The sequence below is a fragment of the Apium graveolens genome, unplaced genomic scaffold (genome assembly GCF_009905375.1).
Source record: "Apium graveolens cultivar Ventura unplaced genomic scaffold, ASM990537v1 ctg997, whole genome shotgun sequence".
NCBI lineage: Eukaryota > Viridiplantae > Streptophyta > Magnoliopsida > Apiales > Apiaceae > Apium > Apium graveolens.
In genome coordinates this window covers 439-9,507 of record NW_027421896.1, presented here as the reverse complement: position 1 = coordinate 9,507, position 9,069 = coordinate 439, and the positions used below count along the sequence as shown (strand labels likewise).

Genomic DNA, 9,069 nt, shown 5'->3' with positions numbered 1-9,069 from the left:
CGGGCCCACATGATGAATTGAAGAGGAGAAGTTCCAAAGGTTCATCACATGCGAATTCAGGAGCAGTTCTCTAGGCTCATCAGATGAGTAATCCAAAAGCATGAGAATCTCTTAGGTTATTAGATTTTTAAACCAAAAATGAGAACTTTATAAGGTACATTACAAAAGGACAAGTGCAAGAGGATAATTGGAATTTAAATCGAAAAGGAGAAGGTCTAGCTGTCTGTCTCTCACATGATAAATACAAAGAGAGAAGTTTTGCAATGAATAGACACAAAGAACAGAAGCAAAACCTGTAATTAAATATCAAACATGTATAAGTATCCCACAAAAAGCAAGCCGAGCAAGATATCACAAAAAATGGCACCAAAGTATCTTTATCTTCCAACAAGGTCGGCGATTGGCAAAGCGCTTGGTTGGAAATCTAAGAATTTTCGGTTGCATTGCATATGCACATATTCCTAACAAGAAAAGAAAAAAGCTAGATGAGATTAGATGAGATTGTCAAGAAGTGTATCTTTACCGCGGTTTTTATCCTTTACAGGATTTTCCGCGTCACCAAATCCTGGTGTTTTTTACTTGCTATTTTATTACGTTATAATCCTAGTTCTTTATTAAAAACTTATAAATATATTTTTAGCATTAACACATAAATTTGGTAAAAACAATTGGCGCCGTTGTGGAAAATTGCTAAGGATTTCTACACACCTACATCATGTCCACCAGTGAACCACCACGAAACTCGAAAAACACAGAAGACAACGCTTCCAACAACGAGGAGATGGCTGCAACGTTGAAAAAGCTACAGTCAGAGATGGACAAATGCAGTCGATTTTGATGGAAAGAGCCACACACCAAACTGGCTAGTGGAAAGGTACTTAGTTGGTTTCGATGTCAACTAAGGTTTCTACTAAAAACATGTGCAAGAATTAGGTACAAAGGTAAATAATCGTGAGAGTAAATTAGAAGCGAGTTTAAAAGAATGCAGAACATGACTTGGATGATGGAAAAACCGGAAGAAGCGAACTTCAAAAAAAAAAACTAATCCACAACTATGTTCAAATGTAATAAAAACAATATGTAGTCACTAATAATACTTGTAATTAAAACAAAAAGAGAAACAATAGGTTATAAGTAAATGCTTTTAATAAAAAAGGGCCAAAAAGAATATAAATGAATTATATAATCTTTTGAGCATATTTGTGATTATAATATAATAGGTAATTAAGGTTGGAGGCCATGGAAAAATCATTTTAGAGGAGAACTTAGAAATCATATAATCATTAATTAGAATATAACTTATGATGTTATTAATTTTGTATTAAGTTTTCTTCTATATCATTGAGAAACGATGTCCAAAATGTCTATATCTCACTTGTGTACTTTCTAAATACGTGTTTGTGTTAATGTCACCTACATTAACTTAGGACCAAATATGTCAGATTGGATGAGTCTGAGTCGGAAATGACTTTTCTATCTATAATGGTCATTACCGATCAAAAAGGTCGTAAATAACTTTTTCATTTTCTTGAGTATTGGCCCCACCCATTTACATGGCAGCTACCTCGATGTTTAATAACGTTTGATAACCGACCAAGTTTTTGGTTACTTTAAATCTACAATTCGCCTTTGCTTGGTCCCAGTTTTTCGTACTTGGCATGTATGTGCCACATGTCACGCTTGACTACGATGTCACGGTGGTCGGTTTTAACTTTGTTTTGTTGGTCTTGTTCATGTTTATAGACAAACAAAGAAAATTTTCATCAATTATATTCGATCACAATGTAACCGACCAACTTCATAAGAAATATTGTTGAAGATGGTCATAAATAATCTATTTTGATCATTTTTGTATTACACCATTTTTTTTTGGAAAAACACTAATATATTATTTGAGATTATATAATATAATAATATTTGCACTAAGCTGTTTTTTTTATAAATTACATAATGTGGTTGAAAAAAATTGTTGTATTTAGTACCAATTCTTTACTCGTATAAATTGTTTAACTTAATTAATTTAGAAATACATATTTCATAAAAAATAAGTAAATTAGTTTGGTATTAAGAAATGTGTAATTTTGAAAAAAAAAGTAAGAAAAGTGAGTAAAGTGATCGTACTCATCAATATTATATATATATATATGGGCTACTCCAATAGAAACCTCCTTATAATGAAAACTAAAAACTAAACTAATTTTTTTTTAAATCTCGTCAAAACATAGCACATATGGTATGCAAATTGATCGTTACGAGATGGAGAAAAATACAGTGAAGTCGGATTTCAAAAAAAGTTCACCGATTAACGGGAAAAATCAAATCAAAAACGGAGGGGAAAAGCTGGAATTATGTGTAGGAGGGAGCATATTAATCCTGTGTACTACATCTAGGGGGCCTTTAGATTAGATTGATATAAGGGACGAGATTAGTTTCTAGTTTTTATTTTAATTTTAGTTTCTATTTGATTATTTGTCTATATATATATATGTATCTATATATATATATAACTAGTGTAGTGGAAAAGATAGTGGATGTAAGTGAGTAATTAATTTCTATGTAATAAAATTTTACATTTTGAGTAACTTTGAAAATGTATAGAATTGAGACGGAGAGAGTGGGAAATATGCACCAATTACAAAATTCAAAAATTTATCATTTGCAATTGTTTTTGGATTACTAAATAAAATAATAAATTTAATAAATATTTTATTTTGATATTTATCATACAACTATAAAAAAAAACAAAAAAGTTATTTCTTTGTTTTTAAACCTTACAAAGAATATGAACTAAAAAAAATAATAGAGAAATATAAAAATTACTTGATTGAAGAATATTAGGTAAAGAAATTTCTGACAAATTTCCTAGAAATTTCTAATGTTTTATATACCATTGCCTACAACAAATCTGGCCATTTCACTACAACAAATCTGGCCATTTACGACGGTTTTTTTGAACTGAAATCGTCGTAATTGAGCCATTTACGACGGAAAAAAATCGTCGTTTTTGGTCGAGTAGTAAGTTCTTTTTTCGTCTCAAGATAAAATTGCGTCGCAAGTTAGGAAGTAGGAGCCCACATACTGAATAAAATAATAAATCTACTTACGACGGAATTTATCGTCGTAAGATACCAGAATACGACGAACAATAACGTCGTAAGTTATGTACTTACGACAGAAAAACGTCGGATATTACTTTACGGGACCCACTTTTAATAAGATAAAACATAATTTACGACGGAAAAAACGTAAGTTAGAAATTTCCGACAGAAAAATCGTCGTATTTTAGAAGGTGGGGCCTACAAGCTTGAAAATGAAAATTCAAAAAAAAAATTAAATATGAAAATAATACATTACGACGGAATGTTTGAACGGAATGTTTGAAGAACAACCGTCGTAAGTTTGTTTTTCCAGAATAACCAAATACTAATTTTTCAGTATCCAACCATTTTCGGCTTCCAATTTAAATTCTAAACCTAAACCTGCCAAAATTTTATACAATCGCAAACTCAAAATAAACTCTAAAACTGCCAAAAGACAATCAACATTTATTAAAACAAAATACACAATTATCATTGTATTAAGTTTTATCAATAATTCTAAATCAAACACATTACATAATTACATTCTTTACGTCTAACTTAGAAGTAACTTATATTATGAATGCCATGCTCTTAAATTAGGCGCCCAGGGAAATATCCCTGTTGTCTTAATTCAAATATAGCTGATGAACTTGTCATGCAATCGAAACCTGAAATCAGTGGCAATTGACCTGTGCACCGAAAGAACACACACTTAGAGCACGAGAAATAATAAACGACAACATTCTTTGCTAGACACAAATCTAACACAGTAGTGACAAAAATATGTCATTTGTCTTCTGTAAACTGCAGTTTATACAAATATAGAAAAAACCATAAAGTTAAGTTAAAAAAAATAATAAATCTTGTATCATGACTAAATAAGTATGGAAATCATGTTCATGTATGAGAACCATTTATAATTGGGTCAATCTATCAAATACTGCAATATGCAGAGAATTAAAAACCACACAAACACAGAAACATATCTTTGGACCCTAAATGCTTACTACTGTAAAATTAAACTTGAACTATTTAACTATATATTTCTGTCAAACTAGCCTATTACCTGACTATTTGGAAATTAAATACACATTTCGAAAGCACTTCAGTTCTCACCAAGTTGGTACAAGCAGGGTACCATTATTGTAAACATTTGATTTAGAGCAAGTGAACTTATAATAAATCATTGACATGCAGTGTACAAAGAGAATATACTAATTGACTCAACTACTTGACTAAAAAAGCAGGACATATATTTAGCACAGGAAACTTCATACATAAACAAATTTAGGAAAATACCTGAAGAGCCAATATTTTATCTAAATTTGAAGAATCCACACCATGCAACTGGGAAATTTGACTGTTTGACTTGCAATGAGATGCAAGAATCTCCAAAACAGCTTTAATTTTTGAAGAAATATAGTCACTCTGCAAAATTGACGACTTTTCAGGTTGAGATTAACTAGAAGGTTTATCAACTTGGTTATTAGATAGATACCTTCTTAGGGTAGCTTTGGAGAACACAAGATCAGGAGCAAGTTGCTAACATGTTCGCACATTGTGACAATTGCATCTTTAGGTGGATGAACTCTGTCTAATCTGGCTTATTTTAGTAACATCGTTATTTATGACATCTTGGTCATTATGTATTAAAAAATGTAAGATCATTTTCTTTTACATGTACACTCAGTATATATTGAACACAACACATGGGGCAATATTATATACATATATTAACTAAAGATACTACAACTAGAATAGATAATACAAGTTAATGATCACAATCAATTATAAAATAATAAGTTCCTATAAAAATAAAAACTATCTACTTAGTAAAAAAGAAAAAAAACAACTTACAGGAAACTAAACATTCCAGGGATATTGAGATTAAATTTACCATTTCTTGTTATCAAGAACTGTTCATCAACAGGCAAGTATGACTTCCTCTTGCTTGGTTCACCAGATTTCCTGCCAATCAATAGAACAAGTTTTTTTAAGAACTTTCCACCTAAACCAAGCAAAACGAACAGATAAAAAGCAATACATTTTTACCATATCCTTCACTACAACCCTATTAATCAATAGATGTACGGACTATACAGTCACATATACTGCTATAGCATATGCAATAGAGACACTGTCATTATCCCATCAAAATTCAATCCGCAATATCAATAACTAACAAGTCTGACTAAGAAAATCCGATCTGGAACTATACAGTTAATTGATTAGAAGAACAAAGTTTTTTTATGTAGCCATTCTTACATTGCTAATATATCGAATGTCATCAATTTATTTGGATCTAATTCATTCTGGTTCACTGAATTATATAACAAATTAATTGTCTACTGGTTCAGTGTCAGTGTTTTTGGGGTTTCTGCCAACTCAATGCAGTGTTCTTATGGTCAAAGGGGAAATAGTGTACCAACTATTCTACTTACGATGAAAAAGCGTTTGTATTCAGGAGGAGGCCTTCAGGTACAATCTTCCCAAAATAAACTGATCTATAGTTGGTTTGATTATGATATGATTTTGAACGGTGTATAACATGTGATTTGCTCGAAGGCAAAAAAAATTTCCGGATTAATGCAGAGAATACAGAAGAGGAAAGTGTTAGAAACCATCTGAAAGAGGTGTAGTAGCGCGTGGTATTGATGTACATTGTCTGGCAGGCTTAATTAAAGTATTCAGCACATTATGTTAATATCCAGTTGGCCATGATATAAGTCTCTAGTTCAGTATCGAAATATTACACATATTGTTTCTAATGTTAGGCATCCGTCCTTGACCTGATTCGTCTAAACTGTCATCAGCCAGTGAATACAGCACTTGTGTGAGATAGGAAGACTAGATGCTAGTCAGTGTTGAGTTTGATTCATGGAAAAGAACTCTTGATTTAATGCTCAGTATGTCGCTAAGTTGTGAGCCTATTTTAATTATTGAGGTAGGATCCACGTAGAGAATCAATTTATAAGCGGCATAGTGCTCAGTGCATACATTCTGTTCAAGACAAACTCAATAATTCTAATGTGAAAGTATATTATCTATACTGCATATCTATGTTGTTGCGATTTAGCCATAATAAGGAAATGGTATACTGTATATATATTGTCACCTGGTTGACTACGAAAGTAACCATTTTGGTCTAGTTCGGTCTCTGTGAGTGTGTAATATAACAGGGGAAATGGTAAATCTTTCAAGTGATCACCAGAGGATAGATCAAAACAGAATCACAGGTTCCTGCATCGAATATAGTTTACTTTTACTTCTTTTAACCCAGAAAGCACTACAAGTCTACAACTTTATAGCTGATATATACCTTGATCAGATTTCTGATTCTGAACAGGTTTGCTTATAGGCTCAGCAATATCCCTTTTTATTTTCACCTTGCATGTAAGAAGAGCATCTATAGTCTGTATTCCATCTGCTACACAGCTCAACAAACAAAAAACCAAAAGCATAAACTTTCAAGAAATGCAATGCATGAATCCAATATTATGCTAGAAAAGATAAACGTCACCAACCTTAGAGCTGACACTGCTCTTGGAACGCCACAGTACTCTTTGAAACTGTGGAGTACCTTAGATTGTGACAAGTAAAGACCTGCGTCAAGGCCAGGTACATAAAGCATAACAACTTTGCGAATCAGGGGTTTGTTCTGCATATCGGAAGACAACTCAGCATTACACACCAAAAATATTGAATATGATATGCAAGTGCCAATCTGGAAAAAAAAATCCTTCTTAAACAAAGAAATGGTAATATTGAACTATATTAGCTGATTTGTTATTTATTGATATTTTCCCACAAGACTGTTCTTCACAATTCAAATTATTTTGTATTCTCTAAGCAACACAAACAAAAACAAATAAATACAAATCTACCAGATAAATCACTACAAGAAAATCAGTAGCTAATTACAGTACAATTTACAAAATCCACGCAAATATATATACAAAGAGAGGGAAAGAGAGGGGGAAGGAGAGAGGGAGAGAGATATATGAGCATAGAGAGAGGGGAGAGAGATATGCATACCAGGAAGAGAGAGAGAGAGAAAGAGAGAGAGAGACGCCTTCCTTGAATCCAAAAATAAGCCCCAAAGCCCTAGTTTTGAAGACGGACTAAAACCCCAAATTGAAGTCGAATTTAAACCCTAAACGAAACCATAACTAAAGCCCCAGTGAAAGAAGCATACGAATCAACCAAAGGAGGCTAGAAATAAAGTAAACATTTATGTATGTATAGATTTTGCATAACCAGGAGAGGAGGAGGGAGAAAGAGAGGGGAAGAGTGAAGGGGAGAGAGAGAAGCAAGAAAGAGAAAATGAAAATAAATTCAGATCTGAAGCAATTAGATTATTACACTGTCCTGTTTCTCAAAAGGCGTGGTGTTTTATTTTGGAAAAATCAGAAATAAAAATTTTCACTTATGTTTCAATAAATTTTTTATTAAAATTTAAGTAGATTAAATATTGATAATTATTTTAAATATAAATAAATATATTTGGCTTTAATTTGGCTTGTCATTTTAACAGTCAAACTCGAGTTTGACTAGTACAACTAACTACTGTTTACTTCTGAATTTGTGTTTCGATTATTTTAAAAATATTTCTCAACAATCCAACCGTATGGATGTCAATATAATATATATATTAGTGATATAACCAAAATTTCATATCAAAATAATTTTATTTGGTTTGACATTTTAACAGTCAAACATGATTTTGACTAATACATCTAATTAGTGTTTACTTTTGAATTTGTGTTACATTTATTTTAAAAATATTTTTCAACGATCCAACCATATGGATGTCATATATATATATATATATATATATATATATTAGTGATATAACCAAAATTTCATATCAAAATAATTTTATTTGGTTTGACCTTTTAACATCAGTTTGACTAGTACAGCTAACTAGTGTTGAATCTTGAATTAAGGTTTCGATTATTTTAAAAATATTTTTCAACGATCCAACGGTATGGATGTCAATAGATAAATATATTAGTGATATAACCAAAATTGCATATCAAAATAATTTTATTTGGTTTGACATTTTAACAGTCAAGTATCAGTTCGACTAGTACAACTAACTAGTGTTGAATCCTCAATTAGTGTTACGATTATTTTAAAAATATTTTTCAATAATCCAACCGTATGGATGTCAATAGATAAATATATTAGTGATATAACCAAAATTTTATATCAAAATAATTTTATTTGGTTTGCCATTTTAACAGTCAAGCATCAGTTCGACTAGTACAGCTAACTAGTGTTGAATCCTGAATTAGTGTTACGATTATTTTAAAAATATTTTCAATAATCCAACCGTATGGATGTCAATAGATATATATATTAGTGATGTACCCAAAATTTCATATCAAAATAATTTTATTTGGTTTGACATTTTAACAGTCAAGCATCAGTTTGACTAGTACAACTAACTAGTGTTGAATCCTGAATTAGTGTTACGATTATTTTAAAAATATTTTTCAATAATCCAACCGTATAGATGTCAATAGATAAATATATTAGTGATATAACCAAAATTTTATATCAAAATAATTTTATTTGGTTTGCCATTTTAACAGTCAAGCATCAGTTCGACTAGTACAGCTAACTAGTGTTGAATCCTGAATTAGTGTTACGATTATTTTAAAAATATTTTTCAATAATCCAACCGTATGGATGTCAATAGATATATATATTAGTGATGTACCCAAAATTTCATATCAAAATAATTTTATTTGGTTTGACATTTTAACAGTCAAGCATCAGTTTGACTAGTACAGCTAACTAGTGTTGAATCTTGAATTAGTGTTTCGATTATTTTAAAAATATTTTTCAACGATCCAACCGTATGGATGTCAATAGATATATATATTAGTGATATAACAATATGTAGTCACTAATAATACTTGTAATTAAAAGAAAAAGAGAAACAATATGTCATAAATAAATGCTTTTAATAAAAAAGGGCCAA

At 30.9% G+C, this 9,069-nt stretch overlaps 1 long non-coding RNA gene across 1 annotated transcript; it reads right to left on the bottom strand.

Moving 5' to 3' along the window:
- Positions 1 to 6,398: 6,398 nt before the first annotated feature.
- Positions 6,399 to 7,342, bottom strand: LOC141705781 (uncharacterized). The gene is made up of 3 exons (XR_012568476.1): positions 7,116 to 7,342; positions 6,605 to 6,738; positions 6,399 to 6,515 (listed from the first exon to the last, which is right to left on the bottom strand). It is a non-coding gene; the product is annotated as an uncharacterized LOC141705781 (long non-coding RNA).
- Positions 7,343 to 9,069: the final 1,727 nt, after the last annotated feature.